General features: G+C 36.8%; 1 protein-coding gene and 1 pseudogene across 2 annotated transcripts in view; both read left to right on the forward strand.

Annotated features, from left to right (window-relative positions):
* CNTN1 (contactin 1) overlaps positions 1-25,185 on the forward strand; it is a 393,997-nt gene that overhangs the window by 20,091 nt on the left and 348,721 nt on the right. The gene's annotated exons all lie outside the window — the stretch shown is intronic.
* On the forward strand, positions 4,465-23,438 carry LOC112634191 (annotated as a pseudogene).

Consider the following 25,185-nt stretch of genomic DNA (forward strand, 5'->3'; position numbering starts at 1 on the left):
GGTCATATGATTTTCTGTGACTAATGTAACCGTAGTGGATAGGAACAAAGTAGAGGTTTCAAATGTGCATCTGTTACTTATTTATTTATTTTTTACTTAAAAACTAGTATGATAGTAATGCTTGGTTCTTATACTCTGTCATATGTGTTGAGAATTACATATGTTAGGAACCTGCTGATCCAAGGTGGATGTGGAGAGATCTGAACAGAGTTTGAACTCAATACAAAGCTTAGAGCAAGCCCAACCAACCCCATAGCCTAAAGTGTAACTGGCCCAGTCAAACTGTGGACCCATGAGCAAGAAAAAAATAAATGCTTGTTGTAATTTGGAGATGTTTATTTTGTAGCATTACCAGACAATAGCTGACTGATATAACTCAATTGCTAGAAATTTAATAAAACCATCTTCTGGATTTTTCTTTTAAGTTTCAGGAACCATTGTAACATGCTACAGTTTGGATGCTTGTTCCCCAAAACCTCATTTTGAAATTTAATTCCCAATGTTGGTGGTATAGCCTAATGGGAAGTGTTTGGGTCGCCAGGGAGGATCCCTCATGAACAGCTTGCTGTCATCCTGCAGGTAATCTGGGGATGTGAGTTCTTTCTTAATTCCCATGAGAGCTGGTTGTCAAAAAAAGTCTGGCACTTCTGTTTACACTCTTCCTTGTATAAAGGAATAGCAGAGACTGTGTAATTTATAAAGAAAAGAGGTTTATTTGGCTCATGGTTCTGCAAACTGTGCAAGAAAAACACCACTAGCCTCTGCTTCTGTTCCGGACCTTATTTTTGCATTCATTTCAAAACCAAGTACATTCCATTAAAAAGTTTTTAAATGAACTGAGCCTTTTATTTTAAATCCTATATGATTAATTTTTTTTTTTCAATGCTTTCTCAAAAATATAATTGAAGTGATTTATGTGATCTAGAGAAGTATTTTTCTCCCTCACGTCATGGATTGTTACAGTTCATGGGATTAATTACAGGGATTAATTGAGCAGAAATTTAAATAAACTTGATGTTGGACAAAATCAAAACTGTCATGCCGAGGAACATTTTATCATGGTTGTTATCATACTTGTTTATATTATACTAAATAAAATATATATATATATTTTTTAAATGTAGAAGAGAAACTTACTCAGTGATTTCTGTTTCTTTGTACTAATAACCTATTGACTATTTGGAATATTATCATCAGTTGATTTTTCTATTTATATAGAATGACATAACACATATAAATGCCCCCCACACACCATAAAAAACATTTAACTAATGAAAGTGCTAGAGAAGTTGTGCTGTAGATGTAATATTTTTAAGGTCCTATCATGTTAAAAATGTGCCATAAGGCATAGGAGAAGAAAGTCAGTATTTAGGAAGAGTGAAGGAGCTCTGTATGTTTCCAATACAATAAACAAAAAAGTAAATGAAATGTCCGATCCAAAACCACTGTGCATTATTACTATGAGAACCACTGAAAAATAGAGTCATATGTCTTTTCCACATTTAGTGCTTTGGTCAAGTCTATTGTTTAATGACAGAATCATACCTTTTTCCCCTAGTATTATGACTCTTCTCTATTTCTCACTGCTATGAGAAACAGGTTGAGGTCAAGTGACCTCCTTGGTGGGTAATTGGGATTCTGCTGATCACTGGAAAGATCTTATTTTATTATTTGACATCTATGTGGTATGAGATGGGAATGATTACCAGCTGTTTTATTTTTTTTGTTTGTATTATTCAGAAAATAGTGTTCTCTACTTAAAGAACTTCAAATTGGGAGTTGATTTAGTATCTTGTCTGTTTGAAAATTCTTCACAGATAGACACATATTAAAGATTTTTGGATTTTCAAAAAGCAGATTTTCACTTAAAACATTAATAAACTCAAGAAAAACATGCAGTTTGGGCACTTCATGAAGAAAAATGGAACAGTATGGGTGTTTCTGGACTCAGTGGGTTGCTGGATAGTGACTGTAAATCTTACACAAAGGATCCCATATTACTGAATAATAGCACCTTCCCCCATCTCTCCAACATAGACATGATTAAAATGTTGATTATTTGTGAAGTTATGTTATCCACCTTTACTGGAAAATGAAAAGATACAGTAGCATGTCTAATCCTTTATTATAAAGATGCTCTTATCTTTTATATCTTCACAGAAATAGAGGTTGAGATCAATATTATATATTATTTGTTTTAAGAAGTGACATGTTGAATCAGCTTTCCTGCAGACTTTCATTTAATCAACCTTGAACTGATTACCTTGTAAGATGTCAGGGTTGTCAAAAATGCGATTTAACATGAATTTTTAAAATAGAAATGAAGCAACAAAAATGCAAGATTATATTTCAGTGAGCTAAAAGTGACTATATCACATGACTATTCTGCAGCTTCTGCAACTTTTGGATTTTGTACTGTCCAGCTCCTGAGGGATTCTTACTGCCTCAGGACCTGCTGAAACAAAATATGCCTTCGATATTTAACTCTATGCTCTGTATGCGATCCACTCACTCAAAAACAGACTGAAAGTCTTTTGTTTCTGACAAAAGAGATAAATATTGACCTTGAACAAGAACTTCAAGTCCTTGTGGTCATTCTGCAGCTGATTGAAAAATTCTCTGTGAAAGAAAACTGTTTTGTAAGCATTTTTGTAGAAAAATTAAAAATGGGTGTAGACAGACATGAGATAAGAATATATAATAGCATAGATTAAGAACTGAATTTCATTTGTTTTAGATTTCCTCTAAGCCCATGATTCTTAAGAATGAATGTACATTGAATATCACTGGAATTACTTGTTAAAACAGATTCCTTGACCCCACTGTCGAAGAGTCTAATTCGTTAGGTCTGGAGTGGGGCCTGATAATTTGCATTTTAACAAGCTCCCAGGTGATGGTGGTACTGCTTTTTTGAGAGCCTCCTTTTGGTAGCACTGCCCTAAGTAGTAACTTTGGTACCAACACTTCTTTGTTAACTGATAAATCTTATCTCAGAAAATGATAATGACGCCAAGAATATTAATGGGAGAAAAGAACAAAACAGATTCATTTATGCATAGGATAATGCCACATTAGCAGGATTTTTTTTTGCCTTCTTTTAACATCAATAATAATCCTCTTTATTAATTGGTGCAAAAGTAATCGCAGTTTTTGCTATTGAAGGTAATGGCAAAAACTGCAATTACTTTTGCACAAACTTAATATTAAAAAACAACTAAGTAATCTTCCAGGGCTTCATTTGATTCCCCTTGTGTTGGATAAAATATTGCCATTCCTGTTGCTTTTAAGAAATAAATCTGTTAGGGTCTCAAGTTTTTATTACAATCAAGCCTTTTGGTGAGCTAGTGGAACATCTCTGAAGCTTTTTTATTAACTGATTTCAAATCTCTTATAGTTTAGCACTCAGCGGACTTGATGTAATTTGCCATCACAGATCACTAGTAAATGCACCCTTGAGATTAAGAATTAAATTTCACAGGTATTTGTAATATTTTAAGTCAGGATAGTAGAGTGACTCACAACCTAGCTGAATGTTAAAATCACCTGAGTAACTTTAACAACACTGATCTGATGCCTGGGCACCACCATTCAGACATTCAAACTTAATTAGTTTGGGCTTGCATCTTGACATAGGGAAATGGATAGAGGATAATAGTTAAGGAGGGAAATGTGCAGATATGAAGACAACTACCATTTCTTGAGACCTACTTTCTTTATGTCAGGCCTACACAGGACATTCTAAAAATATCCTCCCTAAGCCTCCCATAAACTCAAAAGGTAGCTTTAAAAAAAATCTAAGGAAAAAAGCTTAAAGAAAAGGGTAAACTTTTCCATGGCAAGAGGTTGTTAAGTAATGAGGGACTGGCCCCAGCATCCTTACAAGGGTACTAGATGCTTCCATTCCTTCTCTCTCTCTCTCTCTCTGTCTCTCTCTCTCTCCTTTTCTTCTTCCCTTCCTTCCCTCCCTCCTCCTTTCCTTCCTGTCTCTCTCCCTTTCTTCCTTCCTCCTCTCTCCTTCCCTCCTTTTCATCCCTTCCTTTCCTCCTTCCCCTTCCTGGTCTTTTTCTCCTCCTCCCTTTTCTTCTTTCCTCTTCCTCTTTTTTCTCCTTCTCCTTCTTTATTCCTTCACAAATCTAAATACCCTGAGACAAGAGACAACCTCTAACAAATGTTGAAAGTGCCATATAAGGAGCAATGTATCCTTCAAAATATACACTTGATAGCTATTATGAATAAAGTTTTGCCTACATCACCTGGGTGTTGGACATGGGCAATTACAAATGAGTCTAGAGACTGAGACACTAGCTGCATTTCCAAGCATATCTGAAACTCATTGGCCTAGCCTTCAAGGAAAAGGGCATTGGAAGATACATGGATAGTTTAGATTCAGAATTTGGCAACAATTATTACTGTAATTGTAGTTGAAAACCATCTGTGATCTTATTACATAGTTATGGGGACAAGATGACGGTAAACTTCTGATACTAAGAATAAATGAACCATATCAGAGGGAACACCAAAAATACTTTTTCTTCTCTAATATTAAGGAACCCATGTAGAAATCAGTCTACTTAAAAACAGATGAATATAATGTGCTCCCATATATATTAATAACACTTTAAAGCTAACAATTACAGAGCTCTTTTAGGTGTGTTTTATAATCTTATTTAATCTTCACCAGCAATGGAGAAAGAGAAAATAATGGTTTATATATTTATAGGTGTGTACAAAGCCTTTTGTACATATTTTTGGGTAACCCTCACAGCTAGCCAAAAGTGTTATTTTTTTCTGTTTTATAAGAAAGGCTCAGAAAAGTGAAATAACTTGCACATAGTCATTGATTCAGTAACTGCTGGAGACTAAGATCAAAACCTGAACCCAGTACAAGCAAAAATTTGACTAAAATTACTGCTCTCACTCTCTTTGATTTTAACAGTCATTTGTATTAAGCTGAAACACAGTTGAACCTTTGTATAGAAACTGTTATTTGTTTTACCTAAATGTATATATAAATAAGAAAATCAATACAGGACATTCATTCACCTAAAATTATAAACGATAAATCCATTAAACTCAACTAAAATGAACACTGAGCTACTTTTCGTATAAAGGGCTTTGAAGAATTTCACAGGGTATAGTTATTATATTCTTGATAGGCATTGGATTTCTGACCCCAAATTGTTTTTATTTCTTTCAGTTCTAAAGTACATTCTTATTTAAACTTCAGCTAGCCATCCAAATTGATATTCAAAATAAGTGAATTTCTGCTCATTCACTGGGTGTCAATATTTGTAAATAAACAGTCATTTTCAAATGAACTTCATTTATTTTATTTCAAGTCAGTTTCTTGAAGGAGCATTATGACATCATGAGGAAAGTCATTTCACAGTTTTATGTAGAAATATAGTTTTATTTTTCTAGCATTGGTTAAGGTGAGGCTTTAGAATTGTGGGCACCACTGGATAAAATTACTCCTGTAAACATGAGACCACCTGGCAGATTACTTCAGCAAAATGGGGCCTTGTTGAAAAGTAATTCTGCCCATGAATTCTTATAAAACTAGGTTTGTCATCTTTAGGTCTATATTAATCAGTCTTTAGTGAGCTTTAAAGTTACTAAGAAAATGGGGCTTTTTTTGTAAATAGGTTATGTATTTTGTCTTTGAAGAAGAAAGATTCTAAATTTTTAATTGAATGACTTAAAATTAGATTAAGTTTTAATTTTTTCTCAGTGTTTTATTTATGTTTTCACATGGAATTGGGCCTATTTAATATTTCTTTTATCTCATCTGACGGATATCTCTTTCTTAAAGTAATGTGCATTCTCATTTGAAACCAAGAACTTGCTGAATAATTGTAAAGGTATTTCCTGAGGTTCATGAAAGTTTTTTTGTTTGTTTGTTTTTTGTTTGGTTTTGTTTTGTTTTGTTTTGAGACAGAATCTTGCTCTGTCGCCAGGCTGGAGTGCAGTGGCACAATCTTGGCTTACTGCAACCTCCGCTTCCCGGGTTCAAGTGATTCTCCTGCCTCAGCCTCCTGAGTAGCTGGGACTACAGGCACGTGCTACTGTGCTTGGCTAATTTTTTTTTTTTTTTGATAGAGATGGGGGTTCACCGTGTTGCCCAGGATGGTCTTGATCTCCTGACTTCATAATCCGCCCACCTGGGCCTCCCAAAGTGCTGGGATTACAGGTGTGAGCCACCGTGTCCAGTGTTTTTCAGTGCCTTCTCTGATAAGGAACCTGAGAAGCTTCCAGTCGACACTGGTGACTGGCTTCGGTGAATTCAGTCATGTCGGTAGAGCCCACCATTTTTGTCCTAGTGGGCAAAAAAAGAAGCCTCTAGGGGCAATCGCTAAGGTGTTCTAAAATCCATCATGTTGTAGCAGTACAACTAAATAGAGTCCTCACATGGCACTGTGAGGTAGAGACTACTATCCCCTCTTTAAAGATGAAGAAACTGAGGTCAAGTGAGGTTACAAGTTTAGAGTCAATAAGTGATAGTGCTTGGATTCTAAGTTACATCTAATGGACATCACACCTATCCTTCAAAACTTTCTCTCACTCTACTGTTATCTTGATTTGAAAAGACCTTTGTGTGCATTTCTCGGCCCTAGCTATTCATATGATGAATATCTGGGATTTTTTTTTTTTTTTCCATCAGAGAACATTTTCCAAAGATGCCCTTAGAAGGATGGTTCCATTACATTTTCTTCCCCTCACCTTGGATGTTTTGAGGGGTTGTTTTTTTGTTTGTTTGTTTGTTTGTTTTTTAGTAGAGGCTATTTGAGATAAGCATTATTTGATCACCTGCATGTTATTATGGTTCAAAACTTTTTAAACACTAAACAACTAAAGTTAATCATTTACTTATTTGTCCCTTGAACAAGTGTTGCCCATTCAGTTAGAAATAACGTGCTCAATATGGGAAAATTAACAGTTGCTGAGTCACCAAAGGAAATAATGTAATTTATGGGTATTCTTTTTTTTATAATATTAGAGTTTGCTAAATAAATCAGTAATATGTGAACACAATGGGAAGATGAATTAATCATCACTTTGATTTAAGATTCAGGATAGTTGTATTTTTGGAGTATGGTATTTAGGGAAGCTTTGTGTATAGGCCTAAGCATTTAGACATCATAAACTTCATTAAGCTCAAAAAGTGCTTTATAATTTCTAAGCTTTTTGTGAGGAAATTCTAAGTAGTTGTCCTTCTTAACCTGATGATCGGGCTTACAAAAGAGTTACTAAATGTCACAACTGAAAGAAAAGAAGTAGTGGCTTTTATGAAAAAGAGAATCTATCTTTGAATGAAGACTGAAACCTTAACTATATTCCATGTGTAATTGTGAAACTTGAATGATCTTATTGTGCTTTGAGATCAATAAAATATATCATCCTTATTTGCTCAGTATATTCTTGCATGGTTCAAATGAAATACATAACATGCTTGCTATGTAGCTGTAGATCTCAGACAACAAAGCAAATATCTATTAAGTATTTACCATGTGTTAGTACCACACAAAGTTAAAAGAGTAGAGTTTGCTAAAAGATTTATTTTGGTGGTCTGGTGGTCAGACTACTTTGATGTTTTTTTTTTTTTGAGATGGAGTCTTGCTCTTGCTCTGTTGCCCCGGTTGGAGTGCAGTGGCGCAATCATGGCTCACTGCAACCTCCGCCTCCTGGATTCAAGCAATTCTCCCTTCTCAGCCTCCTGAGTAGCTGGGATTATAGGTGCATGCAACCATGGCTGTCTAATTTTTTTTTTTTTTTGTATTTTTAGTAGAGATGGGGTTTTACCATGTTGGTCAGGCTGGTCTCGAACTCCTGACCTCTTGATCCGACCACCTTGGCCTCCCAAAGTGATGGGAATACAGGCGTGAGCCACCGCGCCCAATCTAATGTGTCTTTCTTAGACTTGTCTACTCATGACTAGTCTAAGAATTAGACTGTTTTTATTTACACCTATATTTATCTCTAAAATATGTTAGAATCAAAAGAGTAAGTTTTGAAAAACATACTTATTGGTATTAATTTGGTCTCTTCAGGGCTAGTTTTTTTATTGACTTTTATTTTATTTTTTATTATACTTCAAGTTCTAGGGTATATGTGCACAATGTGCAGATTTGTTACATAAGTATACATGTGCCATGTTGGTGTGCTGCACCCATTAACTCGTCATTTACATTAGTTATATCTCCTAATGCTATCCCTCCCCCCTCTCCTCTCCCTACAATAGGCCCTGGTGTGTGATGTTCCCCATCCTGTTCCAAGTGTTCTTGCTGTTCAATTCCCACCTATGAGTGAGAACATACGGTGTTTGGTTTTCTGTTCTTGTGATAGTTTGCTGAGAATGATGGTTTCCAGCTGCATCCATGTCCCTACAAAGGACACAAACTCATCCTTTTTTATGGCTGCATAGTATTCCATGGTGTATATGTGCCACATTTTCTTAATCCAGTCTATCATTGATGGACATTGGGGTTGGTTCCAAGTATGCTATTGTGAATAGTGCCGCAATAAACATACGTGTGCATGTGTCTTTATAGCAGCATGATTTATAATCCTTTGGGTATATACCTAGTAATGGGATGGCTGGGTCAAATCGTATTTCTAGTTCTAGATGCTTGAGGAATCGCCACATTGTTTTCCACAATGTTTGAACTAGTTTACAGTCCCACCAACAGTGTAAAAGTGTTCCTATTTCTCCACATCCTCTCCGGCACCTGTTGTTTCCTGATTTTTTAATGATTGCCGTTCTAAGTGGTATGAGATGGTATCTCATTGTGGTTTTGATTTGCATTTCTCTGATGGCCAGGGATGATAAGCATATTTTCATGTGTCTGTTGGGTGTATAAATGTCTTCTTTTGAGAAGTATCTGTTTATATCCTTGCCCACTTTTTGATGGGGTTGTTTGATTTTTTTCTTGTAAATTTGTTTGAGTTCTTTGTAGGTGCTGGATATTAGCCCTTTGTCAAATGAGTAGATTGCAAAAATTTTCTTCCATTCTGTAGGTTGCTTGTTCACACTGATGGTAGTTTCTTTTGCTGTGCAGAAGCTCTTTAGTTTAATTAGATCCCATTTGTCAATTTTGGCTTTTGTTGCCGTTGCTTTTGGTGTTTTAGACATGAAGTACTTGCCCATGCCTATGTCCTGAATGGTATTACCTAGGTTTTCTTCTAGGGTTTTTATGGTTTTAGGTCTAACATTTTTTTTTTTTTTTTTTTTTGAGATGGAGTCTCGCTTTGTCGCTCAGGCTGGAGTGCAGTGGCCGGATCTCAGCTCACTGCAAGCTCCGCCTCCCAGGTTTACACCATTCTCCTGCCTCAGCCTCCCGAGTAGCTGGGACTACAGGCGCCCGCCACATCGCCTGGCTAGCTTTTTGTATTTTTTAGTAGAGACGGGGTTTCACTGTGTTAGCCAGGATGGTCTTGATCTCCTGACCTTGTGATCCGCCCGTCTCAGCCTCCCAAAGTGCTGGGATTACAGGCTTGAGCCACCGCGCCTGGCCTAGGTCTAACATTTAAGTCTCTAATCCATCTTGAGTTAATTTTCTTATAAGGAGTAAGGAAAGGATCCCGTTTTAGCTTTCTACTTATGGCTAGCCAATTTTCCCAGCACCATTTATTAAATAGGGAATCCTTTCCCCATTTCTTGTTTTTCTCAAGTTTATCAAAGATCAGATGGCTGTAGATGTGTGGTATTATTTCTGAGGACTCTGTACTTTTCCATTGGTCTATATCTCTGTTTTGGTACCAGTACCATGCTGTTTTGGTTACTGTAGCCTTGTAGTATAGTTTGAAGTCAGGTAGCGTGATGCCTCCAGCTTTGTTCTTTTGGCTTAGGATTGTCTTGGCAATGCGGGCTCATTTTTGGTTCCATATGAAGCAGTTTTTTCCAATTCTGTGAAGAAACTCATTGGTAGCTTAATGGGGATGGCATTGAATCTGTAAATTACCTTGGGCAGTATGGCCATTTTCACAATATTGATTCTTCCTATCCATGAGCATGGTATGTTCTTCCATTTGTTTGTGTCCTCTTTTATTTCACTGAGCAGTGGTTTGTAGTTCTCCTCGAAGAGGTCACTTACATCCCTTGTAAGTTGGATACCTAGGTATTTTATTCTCTTTGAAGCTATTGTGAATGGAAGTTCATTCATGATTTGGCTCTCTGTTTGTCTGTTACTGGTGTATAAGAATGCTTGTGATTTTTGCACATTAATTTTGTATCCTGAGACTTTGTTGAAGTTGCTTATCAGCTTAAGGAGATTTCTGGCTGAGACAAGGGGGTTTTCTAAATATACAATCATGTCATCTGCAGACGGGGACAATTTGACTTCTTCTTTTCCTAACTGAATACCCTTGATTTCTTTCTCTTGCCTGACTGCCCTAGCCAGAACTTCCAACACTATATTGAATAGGAGTGGTGAGAGAGGCCATCCCTGTCTTGTGCCAATTTTCAAAGGGAATGCTTCCAGTTTTTTGCCCATTCAGTATGATATTGGCTGTGGGTTTGTCATAAATAGCTCCTATTATTTTGAGATACGTTCCATGAATACCAAATTTATTGAGAGTTTTCAGCATGAAGGGCTGTTGAATTTTGTCAAAGGTCTTTTCTGCATCTATTGAGATAATCATGTGGTTTTTGTCTTTGGTTCTGTTTATATACTGGATTACATTTATTGATTTGCATATGTTGAACCAGCCTTGCATCCCAGGGATGAAGCCCACTTGATCATGGTGGATAAGCTTTTTGATGTGCTGCTGGATTCTGTTTGCCAGTATTTTAATGAGGATTTTTGCATCAATGTTCATCAGGGATATTGGTCTAAAATTCTCTTTTTTTGTTGTGTCTCTGCCAGGCTTTGGTATCAGGATGATGTTGGCCTCGTAAAATGAGTTAGGGAGTATTCCCTCTTTTTTATTGATTGGAATAGTTTCAGAAGGAATGGTACCAGCTCCTCCTTGTACCTCTGGTAGAATTTGGCTGTGAATCCATCTGATCCTGGATGTTTTTTGGTTGGTAGGCTATTAATTATTGCCTCAATTTCAGAGCCTGCTATTGGTCTATTCAGGGATTCAACTTCTTCCTGGTTTAGTCTTGGGAGAGTGTAAGTGTCCAGGAAATTATCCATTTCTTCTAGGTTTTCGAGTTTATTTGCATAGAGGTGTTTATAGTATTCTCTGATGGTAGTTTGTATTTCCATGGGGTTGGTGGTGATATCCCCTTTATCATTTTTTATTGCATCTATTTGATTCTTCTCTCTTTTCTTCTTTATTAGTCTTGCTAGTGGTCTATCAATTTTGTTGATCTTTTCAAAAAAACAGCTCCTGGATTCATTGATTTTTTGGAGGGTTTTTTGTGTCTCTATCTCCTTCAGTTCTGCTCTGATCTTAGTTATTTCTTACCTTCTGCTAGCTTTTGAATGTGTTTGCTCTTGCTTCTCTAGTCCTTTTAATTGTGATGTTAGGGTGTCAATTCTAGATCTTTCCTGCTTTCTCTTGTGGGCATTTAGTGCTATAAATTTCCCTCTACACACTGCTTTAAATGTGTCCCAGAGATTCTGGTATGTTGTATCTTTGTTCTCATTGGTTTCAAAGAACATCTTTATTTCTGCCTTCATTTCGTTATGTACCCAGTAGTCATTCAGGAGCAGATTGTTCAGTTTCATTGTAGTTGAGCAATTTTGATTGAGTTTCTTAGTCCTGAGTTCTAGTTTGATTGCACTGTGGTCTGAGAGACTGTTTGTTATAATTTCTGTTCTTTTACATTTGCTGAGGAGTGCTTTACTTCCAACTATGTGTTCAATTTTGGAATAAGTGTGATGTGGTGGTGAGAAGAATGTATATTCTGTTGATTTGGGGTGGAGAGTTCTGTCGATGTCTATTAGGTCCACTTGGTGCAGAGTCAAGTTCAATTCCTGTTTATCCTTGTTAACTTTCTGTCTTGTTCATCTGTCTAGTGTTGACAGTGGGTTGTTAAAGTCTCCCATTATTATTGTATGGGAGTCTAAGTCTCTTTGTAAGTCTCTAAGGACTTGCTTTATGAATCTGGGTGCTCCTGTATTGGGTGCATATATATTTGGGATAGTTAGCTCTTCTTGATGAATTGATCCCTTTACCATTATGTAATGGCCTTCTTTATCTCTTTTGATCTTTGATGGCTTAAAGTCTGTTTTATCAGAGACTAGGATTGCAACCCCTGCTTTATTTTTGTTTTCCATTTGCTTGGTAGATCTTCCTCCATCCCTTTATTTTGAGTCTATATGTGTCTGTGCATGTGAGATGGTCTTGCCTCTTTATCCAATTTGCCAGTCTGTGTCTTTTAATTGGAGCATTTAGTCCATTTACATTTAAGGTTAATATTGTTATGTGTGAACTTGATTCTGTCGTTATGATATTAGCTGGTTATTTTGCCCATTAGTTGATGCAGTTTCTTCCTAGCATCGATGGACTTTACATTTTGGCATGTTTTTGCAATGGCTGGTACCGGTTTTCCCTTTCCATGTTTAGTGCTTCCTTCAGGATGTCTTGTAGGGCAGGCCTGGTGGTGACAAAGTCTCTAAGCATTTGCTTGTCTGTGAAGGATTTTATTTCTCCTTCACTTATGAAACTTAGTTTGGCTGGATATGAAATTCTGGGTTGAAAATTCTTTTCTTTAAGAATGTTGAATATTGGTCCCCACTCTCTTCTGGCTTGCAGAGATTCTGCCGAGAGATCTGCTGTTAGTCTGATGGGCTTCCCTTTGTGGGTAACCCGACATTTCTCTCTGGCTGCCCTTAACATTTTTTCCTTCATTTCAACTTTGGTGAATCTGACAATTATGTGTCTTGGAGTTGCTCTTCTCGAGGAGTATCTTTGTGGCGTTCTCTGTATTTCCTGAATTTGAATGTTGGCCTGCCTTACTAGGTTGGGGAAATTCTCCTCGATGATATCCTGAAGAGTGTTTTCCAACTTGGTTCCATTTTCCCTGTCACTTTCAGGCACACCAATCAGACGTAGATTTGGTCTTTTCACATAATCCCATATTTCTTGGAGGCTTTGTTCATTTCTTTTTACTCCTTTTTCTCTACACTTCTCTTCTTGCTTCATTTCATTCATTTGATCTTCAATCGCTGATACTCTTTCTTCCAGTTGATCGAGTAGGTTACTGAAGCTTGTGCATTTGTCACGTAGTTCTCGTGTCATGGTTTTCATCTCTATCAGTTCTGTTAAGGTCTTCTCTGCATTGATTATTCTAGTTATCCATTCATCCATTCTTTTTTCACGGTTTTTAGTTTCTTTGCGCTGGTTACGTAGTTCCTCCTTTAGCTCTGAGAAGTTTGATCGACTGAAGCCTTCTTCTCTCAACTCGTCAAAGTCATTCTCCATCCAGCTTTGTTCCATTGCTGGCGATGACCTGCGTTCCTTTGGAGGGGGATATGCACTCTGATTTTTTGAATTTCCAGCTTTTCTGCACTGCTTTTTCCCCATCTTTGTGGTTTTCTCTGCCTTTGCTCTTTGATGATGGTGATGTACTGATGGGGTTTTGGTGTGGGTGTCCTTTCTGTTTGTTAGTTTTCCTTCTAACAGTCAGGACCCTCAGCTGTAGGTCTTTTGGAGTTTGCTTGAGGTCCACTCCAGACCCTGTTTGCCTGGGTATCAGCAGCGGAGGCTGCAGAAGATAGAATATTGCTGAACAGCGTGTGTTGCTGTGTGATTCTTGCTCTGTGATTCTTGCTTCGTCTCAGGGGTGTACCCAGTCCTGTGAGGTGTGAGGTGTTGGTGTGCACCTACTGGGGGATGTCTCCCAGTTAGGCTACTCAGGGGTCAGGGACGCACTTTAGCAGGCAGTCTGTCCATTCTCAGATATCAAGCTCCATGCTGGGGGAACCACTGCTCTCTTCAAAGCTGTCAGACAGGGACATTTACATCTGCAGAGGTTTCTGCTGCTTTTTGTTTAGCTATGCCTAGTCCCCAGAAGTGGAGCCTCCAGAGGCTGGCAGGCCTCCTTAGCTGTGGTGGGCTCCGCCCAATTCGAGCTTCCAGGGGGCTTTGTTTACCTACTTAAGCCTCAGCAATGGCGGGCGCCCCTCCCCCAGTCTCAATGGTGCCTTGCAGTTAGATCTCAAACTGCTGTGCTAGCAATGAGGGAGGCTCTGTGGGCGTGGGACCCTCTGGGCCAGGTGTAGGATATAATCTCCTGGTGTGCCCTTTGCTAAGACCCTTGGTAAAGCACAGTATTAGGGTGGGAGTGACCCGATTTTCCAGGCGTTGTGTATCTCAATTTCCTTTGGCTAGGAAAAGCAATTCCCTTCCCCCTTGTGCTTCCCAGATGAGGCAATTCCATTGACTTTTAAAGACTTAATTAAGAGTATGCTTGTTTCATTGTTAAATACTATGCTAGATCACAGGATAAGTAACACCCATCTGAAAGGGGTGTGGGTGTGTATGTGTATACACACACAAGAGTCATGCAGTACAACCAGTGAATTAAGGTACAGAGTCAAATACCATTTCATTTGTGTGACTGTTTTGTGTTTTTGAGAATTGAATTGTATTTGAAATGCAAAGACAATACAGTAGATTAATAATTGAATCATATTATAAATCTCCTTGAAAGTTTAATCATCATAACTTTTTTTGTGTAATTAAAAAATTATTGTCAGGGCAGGCGTGGTGGCCCACGCCTGTAATCTCACTACTTTGGGAGGCTAATGCAGTGGATCACGAGATCAGGAGATGAAGACCATCCTGGACAACATGGTGAAACCCTGTCTCTACTAGAAATACAAAAAAATTAGCTGGGCATGGTGGTGTGTGCCTATAATCCCAGCTACTCAGGAGGCTGAGGCAGGAGAATCCCTTGAACCAGGGAGTCAGAGGTTGCAGTGAGCAGAGATTGTGCCACTGCACTCCAGCCTGTTGACAGAGCAAGACTCTGTCTCAAAAAAACAAACAAACAAAAAATATATATATGTATACACACACATATATACACGTGTGCGTGTGTGTGTGTATGTATATATATAGTCAGATTGTTTAAACTGAAATCCAGCTATGAATATGTAAAATATAAAGTGAAATATGTTTTTCCTCATTTAAGAAAACAAATGCATTAGTTGAATCTCTCTCTCCTCTTTCCAAATCCTAGGCATCACATTCATCTAGACATCTCACTTATTAGAATTATGTTTCAGACAGTGATACTTACATAAAGGATGTAATGCGTTCCATCTCTGTCCTCTTTCATAGAAATCTCATGTGCCAGTTTGTTATGTTTCTTATCACATTCTCTGCCCCCAAATGGCAAATAAGCTACGTAGATGGTGACTATAAAAATATTCAGGCTCACCTTTATATATATATATATATATATATATATATATATAGAACCCTTTTTTCTAGGTTTTAAGGTTCTTAATGTCATATAAAGATCTCTAAAAACATCAACTTATTTTCCTTGCCAAAGAGAAATGCCAAAGAAAAATTCTACTCTGATTCCCAATCTCAAAACTTAATATATTCATTTTTATAATTTATCATGAAGGATGCTGTCTGCTGAATTGGGACATATTACATTAATCTGAGCCGTGGGGAACAACAGACTTCTCCATCAGCTAACAAACACCTTGTAGGGGAGCTATGCAGGGTACAAAAGAAGTACAGGTCCACATTTCCTGCCTTATAATATGGAAATTCAAACTAAACATGCAGTGTCTATGACTCATTTGGTGACAAAATCTGATCTTGACCTGAACTCATTTGTTAAGATAACCTGTTCTGAACTGGTTTAAGGCAATTTATATCTTATCTATTCCCCTTTCTGTGAATATTCATAATATTCACAGTTTTTGCTGAAGAAATATGGATGTCTTTGATTATAGGTTGTTATTCCAAACATGTATATATACATATATACACACGTTTCTGAAAATTATAAAAAATATCTAGGTCCAAAACATATCTGGCCCTATGAGCTTTGGAAAAGTGGTTGTAGGTCTCTATTAGATATTATCCATGTCTTCAAGCCACTTGTAGTTTATTGAGATGCATGACAGTAAACTCCACTCTCAAACAGAGAGTCACAATAGTTACTGAAAGTCTATCAGTTGGCCGATATATACACATACATACATACATACACACACACTCACACACACAATCCATGTTTTATGTATATTATATATAGTATGGATTTTGTGGTACAGGAGAAAAGCAGTGTTAATGTAGAATAAGTCTAGTAATGTAAAATATTTCAGAGAGTAATAGAACTGGTTCTCTCTTTTCTAAGCATATATGAATTTATTTCTTACTAAAATAAAGCAAAACCACAGTCAGTAAGAAAACTTCTGCATATATGCTGAAGGAAAACGTATATTAGGCAGTAAAATTTTCATGAGAGCCCTCCAACAAATGCGGTTTTTTTTCCTATGTAAAGGAAAGGTGTTTTGAAGATAGAGTAGTGTAATCAGTTTAGAGCAAAGAACCCAATAGAATTTGTTGGCTTTCACGCTCGCCTTACTAGATCTGACTTAGGCAAGTTACTTAAAATCTCTCAGCCTGCTTTATTGCCTGTGAAATATTAATAATAAAAGTAGCTGCCATAGAGAGCTGTTAGAGGATGACATGGGATAGCGCATGTACTAGCAGGAGCCTGGCACTGAGGAGGCAGGCCGACTTTGCTCCTTATCTGGAAGCTGTTCCATCCAGGCCTAGCAGATGATATTTTTAGGCTGTGGAATTCTACATAATTAGTTCTTAGCTATTCAAGATCATTATTTTCATTGCATATTCGATTTCCCTTTGCTGTGCTACATTGTTCCACAATCTTTTAAGATTTCATCTCTAATAACCAAAGTAGTTGTCTGGTAAAGAAGCCAACCTCAGCTGCTTTACACTTTCAGTTTTATTAACCTGAAATCCTCCAAGATGACTCTCATGAGACTTTCAGACTGAACCTTCAGAATTTTTCCAGAAAGTAGAGGAAACTGGAGCTAAATGGAATATGGCTGTATAAATGTTCGTCTGAGTGGTTTTGAGCTTTGAAAGAATATATACTTTATTATCTCAGATTTGTTTTTTAAAGTGTTTTATGTAACACTTGATGTGTTATTCATGGACTTATCATAGGTGACTGAAACTTTTATAGCTCTGTTGTTCATTACAGGCATGAAGTGATCACACCTTTTGCCCTATTAGGATTGTACCATAGTAAGCAACAAGATAGAAAAACAGGGGATATATGGCAATGGGTTATATTCACAACTAGAAACTCTGACGGATTTCTGCTAGATATAGTGAAGTCATACTAGTTTGAAGGAACTACTAATGTGATCAAGAATATCTGCATGTGTTTAAATGGTTTATCCAAAAGGCAAGTGGAAGAGATGGTAGCAGGGCTTCATTATGACTTTCATGGACCCTAGACACTTCTAAGTGCCTGGGCCTCTTCTTCCAATAGAAAGAGAAAGATAGTTATAAATTATAAAGGAGAGGCAGAGACAGAGAGAATTACAAATTATATTCTGTCTTGATATAAAGGCTGGATTCATTATTATATATTCATTATTTTATATATACTATTCCTTGTATGTCCAGGCTGGATTCATTATTATATATTCATTATAATTATATTTTTCATTTCTAATTTTAAGACAAATTAGAACATTTTTGAACCTCTAAATGTAACATGTACCCTAGGCACTGTGCCTGCTGTGCCTGACTCATGGGTAAGTCGGTCCCAGATACTAGCAGAAGTTTGCTAATCCTTTCTCTTAAAAGCCAGTTATGGTCAGATTCTGGCATATTCTGGGAACAAAGAGAGGGCACCACTACAATCCCTAGATTTCTACAAGAGTGTCTCTCAGGCATAGAATAGAGGCTTGGCTCATCTAACTACTGATTTCTTCAACAAACAGAGAAAAAGAAAACTCAGCTTCAATATAGGCTAATAGATCTTGTCCTGACTTCCAACACAACTCAATTTCTGTCTGCCACTACCCTAGGCTATTGGATCTCCTGACTAGCAAAATAAAAATAAAAGAATTTTAAACTACTTCATTGTCCTTTCATTTGTGCTAGAAATATTTGGAAATAGATACATAAGTTTTTTGGAAGAACCTATCTCAATACTGAGTATTGAAAATACACAGACTGTCCTCTGTGATCATGAGCAAACAGAAGAACACTTACTTTGGTTCAAAAGATAGTGATGTTTAAAATAAGACAGAGTGTATATTTATACATTGGTTACTACAAGACACGATAACGAATTTTTGAATTTATTGTGTTGGTATCAGAAATAAACCAGTGCTTTTCCAATTAAGGTAGAATAAGAATCATGGATGAGAAAATGCTCTGAAACAATGAGAGATTGTATGGAATGAAAAGCACTATTGCTACATTTAAAATGTGAAAGAAAATAGAGATCATTGATGGAATTTTACCAAATCGGCCATGTAGATGACAAGTTCAGGAAATACTCCTGGAACTCAGGAAAATATAAGGAGACCAAAATTACAGAAGACAAATGACTGTGAACAAGACAGGCTTAAGTTCCACTTAGCTTGACTAAATTGGCTTCTTCCGAAGTCTCAGGCCCCTTACCTCCTTTTCCAGGGGATTTACTTTAGAAAACTTGTAATCGGGCCAGGTGTGGTGGCTCATGCCTGTAATCCCAGTACTTTGGGAGGCAGAGGCGGGCAGATCACCTGAGGTCGGGAGTTCAAGACCAGACTCGCTAACATGGAGAAACCTCGCCTCTACTAAAAACACAAAATTAGCCAGGCGTGGTGGTGCATGCATGTAATCCCAGCAACTAAGGAGGCTGAGGCAGGAGAATCACTTGAACCTGAGAGGCAGAGGTTGTGAGCTGAGATCACACCATTGCACTTCAGCCTGGGCAACAAAAGTGAAACTGTCTCAAAACAACAACAACAACACTTGTAATTGAAAATTCTTTCTCTGTCCCTTTGAGATGTACGTAAATCTTTTTTCCAGCCCAGCCTCTAGCCAGTTTTGCAATCCAGAAATACCTTTCTCAAGGACCTGGGAGCCATCCCTTTGAAATGTAATCATTAAGGAAGATAGCGCCCCTACCCCGATCTTTTAGTTTCTATAGGAGAGTAGAACCTAATTTCAACAAGTGCAAATTAGCACACACAGTTGACCTAATCGCCAGCCTCACCATGACATCCTTCAGTACATGTCCACTAGCTCACCTCAGCTCTTAAAATCTCTCTCGCTTATTGTTTTGGTGGAGTTGAGTTTAATCCCTTTCCGCTATTGCAATAGTCTTGAGTAAAGTTTTTCTTGCCTGGTTAAATTTGTCCAGTACAATATTTCTTTGACACAGGAGGCCAGAGCTCTGAGATTAAATAGGTGTTTATTAGGCATTCAATTAAAAAAAAAAAAAAAAACCACCAGAGCAAACAGGAGAAGCAATAATTTAAAATAGTAGGAAAAAAACATTTCATGAGTTCAAGGAAGTCTTGAGTCAGCATTTGCATAGTAATAACTGATGAGAAGACATCAATACACAGGTATGGTAAAATATCTAACATTTCAAGAATAATAAAACCTTTGTTTAATGACTGGGGAGGGGGAAAGAATGTGGCAAACAGAAGAAAATAAATTTCACCCACCCACTCCAGAATTAGAATATAACTATTCTTTATTATTGCTGATATGGTAAAAAGTAATACAAATATTAAAATATTTTGGAAAAATAAAAATGTTAAAACAATTCAGAAACTATGTTCTGGCTTTTAAATAGTATATATGAAGAAATTTGATAAAAGGGATGTATTAGTTCGTTCTCACACTACTATGAAGAAGTACCCCAGAGTGGGTAGTTTATAAAGGAAAGAGGTTTCATTGACTCACAGTTTTGCATGGCTGGCAAGACCTCAGGAAACTTACGATCATGGCGGAAGACAAAGGAGAAGCAGGCACCTTCTTCACAGGGTGGCAGGATGGAGTGAGTGCAAGCAGGGGAAATTCCAGGTGCTTCTACAACCATCAGATCTCCTGAGACTCACTATCTCCAGAACAGCATGGGGGAAACCACCTCCATGATCCAATTACCTCCACCTGGCCCCACCCTTGACAAATGGGGATTATAGGGATTACAATTCCAAGTGAGATTTAGGTGGGGAGGCAGAGCCAAACCATATCAAGGGATAATTCAATAATTCTTTTTTTTTTTTATTAATAATACCAATAAAAGATGTGAAATTTCTTTCAATTTTTAAAAAACTCTGTTGGAATAAAAATAGAATGTTTGCCTTCAAAATCAGTAGACAAACTAATAAAGGAAAATGAATTAAAGTAAGCTAGCCATCACAAGTTTTATAATGTATTACATATTTTCTTTAAAATACTTATGTTTAAAATTCGCATGTTTTTATTAGAATGTAAACATTATATAAAATTAAGAAAAATCTAAATAAAATTAAATAAATTCTAATCTGATTTTTAATCTAATTAAAAAGTCTTATTATAATTTAAAAATTCTAACAATAAAATTATTTCTTTAAAATGCTTCCTCATGTTCTTTTTTATTATAATAGTTAAAAATTTCTAATAATAAAAAGAATATGAGGAAATATTATTTTAAAAATGTGTTATACAGTATAATAAATGTGATGGCTAACTACACTCCTGCAAAGACAAAGTGTCCAAAAAAAAAAAAAAAAAAAGCAAAAAACAAAGACTGTAAAATTGGGGCAAAAAAAAAAATCCTGATATATGCTATTTACAAGAGAAAAGTTTAAAAAATTTTAGTCATGTTTAAAATGAAATAAAGCTTTAAATAAAATGAGAAGAATGTCAGACAAATATAAAGCAAATGAAAAGCAGAAATAACAGTATTCAAAGCAAAGAGGATGAATGGAATGTAGAAGATTAGTTTTATAAATGGTAAGAAAATGTACATCACAGATAAAAAAATGGATGGACCTGAATGAGCCAGAAAATGTACATGCAAATTTTAAGAAACTGTTATAAATACAAGGAGACTCAAATGATAAATAATATAAACATATTGGATTTAAGTGATAGAACTAATAAGATTAACTTATATCCTAAACTTATAAATTATTTAGAAAAAAAAAAACACTTTATTTTCAAATTTCCACGTATCCAGACAAAATCAATCCTATATTAGGCCATAGACAAATTGTTGAAAAAATCTAAAAAGCAAAAACTACACATGCTACACCCTTTATCTATAAAATAAACATAGGATATTTATTAAAAATCCTAACATAAAAATATGCACTGGATTTGATAGGCCTTCCCAGATGTAAGTGATTTATTAAGGAAATATACTCAGGACAAATCTGTAAGTGAAGGAAATAGAATAATGTGTTCGGGCGGGATGAGAGACTGAAGTCTAGTCTCAGTCACTCCCAATGTAAACTCGCATCCAAATGACCCTGTAGAGGTGTCCCACCCTCAGGCAGAGCAGCAGTGCTTTTGGACTGTCCTATCACTAAACCATTGGCTGGTGTGTCATGCTCAGAGTAAGGCATTTCTTCTTAGGCCAGGACAATTTCCCAGAGAAGAGTGCAGCTATGTTCTCATGGTAGCTGGGAGACATTTGTACTGACTAGTAAAAAGGATTCTGGGTTGAGAACTGACATCAACAAAAGCCATACTTTCAATTAACATTAATTTTAGCAGCTAGAATGAGAAAACCTAATGAAAGTAGTGTAAATAAGAAAAGGCTTTTTTTTTTTTTTTTTTTTTTTTTTATCATGAAACAGGAAGTCCAGAGGCAAGCAGTTTAGATCTGTGCATTAACTCCAGGACATTCTTAAGTATCTCTGCTTTTTCTCCCTGCTCTCCCGCTCCATAGTATCCTAAGTGTGTGGTTTCATCCTCATGTTGAAGATGACTGCTAAGCCTTTGGGCAAATGACCATATCCAGGCAGGAACAAGGAGAATAGTAGAGGACCAAAAAAAGGATAACTACTAGTAAGCTCTGTAAGACTTCTTCTAGAGCTTTCCTGGAAGTACTACCTAGCGACTTCTGTTAATATCTCATTGGGTAGAACTAGACCCTAGTTGTAAGGACTTGGCAAAAATGTTGGCTATCCACATTCTATAGAAAAGGAAGGCAGATGAGAAGTGGGATTTGTAATAGCTCTGAACACCAACAATATTTACCAAAGCAACCCATTTTACATTTGAGATAAATGACTCTCTTTATTAACTCTTAGGAAAACAGTGACTTTTACAATTTTATCATGCTTAGAAAATAACAGAGATTAAAAAGTACGTGTAAAATTATGCACAGGCTTCCTCTTCCTCCTCCTCTTCCTGGGTGAGTGCTCTCCCAGCAGGAGGCAGCAGGACGGCCAAGGAGACAGATGGCTGGAGTCCCCAGGCCAATCTCTATTGTCCCACCTGCATCAACTGGGCATCCAAGGCTTGCACTTCTGCTCACAGAATATTTCAAAGAAAATTGAGCTGCTCACAAATTATTACATAAGAAAGCAAAAGAAGAAAAGGAAAAGCAAGAAGTGTCTTCCTGGAGTGTAGAAGGTGATATTAACACTGACCCGTTGGCCAGTGTTAATATCCATACACTGGTAAACTTAGACCACATTATCCACTGATGACAACAAGACCGGTGCCAAGTTATAGTCAAAGACCAGATTTTACTGATCATTCCTTGGGAATGTCTGAATCTGAACAGGCTCTTAAAGGTACTTCTCAAGTTAAATTATTCTGATCTGAAGATCAAAAGGAATGCGACTTGTATCTAAACTGCTAGAGAAGTTTTGGATAATGCTGCTGGGATGGTTAAACCAGGTGTAACTACTGAAGGAACAGACCATGCTGTACACGTAGGATGCATTGCAATAAATTATTATCCTTCTCTGAATTGTTATACTTTCCCACAGAATTCCAGACACTCCTTGGAAGAAGGTGATATTGTTCATGTCAACGTCACCCTTTATTGCAGTGGTTATTATGGGGACATGATTGAGACATATTTTGTTGGCAATATGGATGAGGACACATGGAAATTTGTTCAGACCACATATGAGTGCCTCATGCAAGCCATCAATGCAGTGAAACCTGATGTTTGATACAGAGAATTGGGAAACATATTTCAGAAGCCTGCCCAAGCAAATGAAGTTTCAGTGGTTTGAAGCTATTGCGAGCATGGAGTCCACAAGTTTTTTCATACAGCCCCCAATGCACTCCATTGTGCCTAAAATAAAGCAGTTGGTGTGATACAGTCAAGCCATGTATTTACAGTTGAGCCAATGATTTGTGAAGGTGGATGGCAGGATGAATCCTAGCCAGAAGGTTGGACTGCAGTGAGGAGACATTGAAAGTGGTCTGCTCGGTTCCACCACTCCTTGCTGGTCACAGACACTGGCTGTGAAATGCTAACCTGACAACTTGACAGTGTACAGCCTCACTACATATCCCAATTTTAATTTCTTCAAAATAGCACATCTCAATAGTATCTTCTTACTGTACTACACATTTTTGGGGGAGCAGAGAAAGGAAGGGGACATTTTTTATCCTTTGTTTTGTTTTGACTATAGGAAGAAAGGACTACAGCAATTTGATGTGTGTCCTTAAGAACTTGTTTTGTGTCTAAAAAAGCTGAGAAGAATAAAGGAAATATTGCTCAACTCCTTTCAGTGCTGTTCCCTCCCTCTAAATCTTCCTACACACCCATTTTCTCATTATCAGGCTTTTTAAAGTTTAGATTATGGCAAAAGTAGCCATGCTCCCAGTGGTGACTGACTGTTGCAGGGCATGAGAATTTTGTAGTACACTGCTATGCCAAACCACTGGTTGGTCAGAAATGGGAGAGGCAAAACCTCTTTTCTTCTCTTCTTTATTTTATGTCAAGGGCATACCTTGGAGATTCTCAGAGAAGGGTGGAGGGTGCACTGTGGAAGATGATGGGGAAAGAGTTCTAAAGTGTCTTCAACTGTGAGCACAGTAAGTCAAGTGTGCTGTTAGATTCTGTTGAGTAAACCAGATGGTGACTATAGCAGGGATGTAACTGTCCATGGTATGCTGAAAACACACCTCACCTTTTCACAGTTGAGAACCTCATTAGAAATGACCTCAGTTGCCCAATATCTGTTCCTTTTGACAGTTGTCCAAATAGGAATGTATCCAATGACTACATATCAGATCCTAAAGTCATTGTCATTATTAGAGTGGACTTAATTAATGGGTATTTGCTAACTTTCATGTAATATAATTTTGTACCACTGACATGTTATATAATAGTTGCAAGAGAACATCTTTTCCAGAGTGCCTGAGGCCTTGCTGTTTTAAAATAGTTATATTAACATTTCCATTGTTTTTATTATTTTATTGATTTAGTAAAGTGACTGTATCTGGTTTCAATTTGGGGGAGTATGTGTATGAAGTTTTTATCAATCTGTAATATTTGTGATGGAATGCCTTGCAATGTAAATGTTAATATAATGTGTAAAATGAGATTTAAAAGTTTAAATAACTATCAAAAAAGATATTATGCAACAGGCATAGTAAAGCCTGAAAATAAGTAAACTAACAATTAAACGAACTAAACATCAGAAAAAAAGAGTAAGGATATATACTTGAGGAAAGTAAAGAAGAAAAAAATTACCAAAAACAAAAGCTTAAATTTAAAAATTGGGATAAAAAGGGAAAATGCCATTTTTAATTTGGTATTTGTTCTTTGACAGGGTCATTAAAATAGACCAATCCTTGGCAAGACATATAGGAAAACAAAGGAGAAACAAAATGTATTATGTTAGAAATGATAGGGGGAAGGACATAACATATTTTGGGTGTTTTTTTCCCTTAATAAATAAAATACTATGACAATTCTATATTTTTAGAAAAGGCCAAACAGGAGTGAAGTACAAACTTTTTAGTAAACCATAAGTGACCAAAATTGATTTGACAGATAATAGAAAACCATGGAGAAATTGGATAAAGCAGCCATTAATTTTCAAAACACCATTTGTCAAATTGAAATAGAAACAACAGTCTGAGCAAAAAAATCCTAAGCACAATTTAAAAATATAAATTTCAAGTTTTTAAAAATGTACATATTCTTTAGATATTTTGCTTGCAGGGATTTTTATTGGGAAAAGAATGAAAAGATATACATAAAGACTGATGTGACCAGGTATGCAATGTAGCCTAGTTTATTAGCATTACTTATTATAG

This window comes from Theropithecus gelada, chromosome 11 (genome assembly GCF_003255815.1).
Source record: "Theropithecus gelada isolate Dixy chromosome 11, Tgel_1.0, whole genome shotgun sequence".
NCBI classification, from domain to species: Eukaryota; Metazoa; Chordata; class Mammalia; order Primates; family Cercopithecidae; genus Theropithecus; species Theropithecus gelada.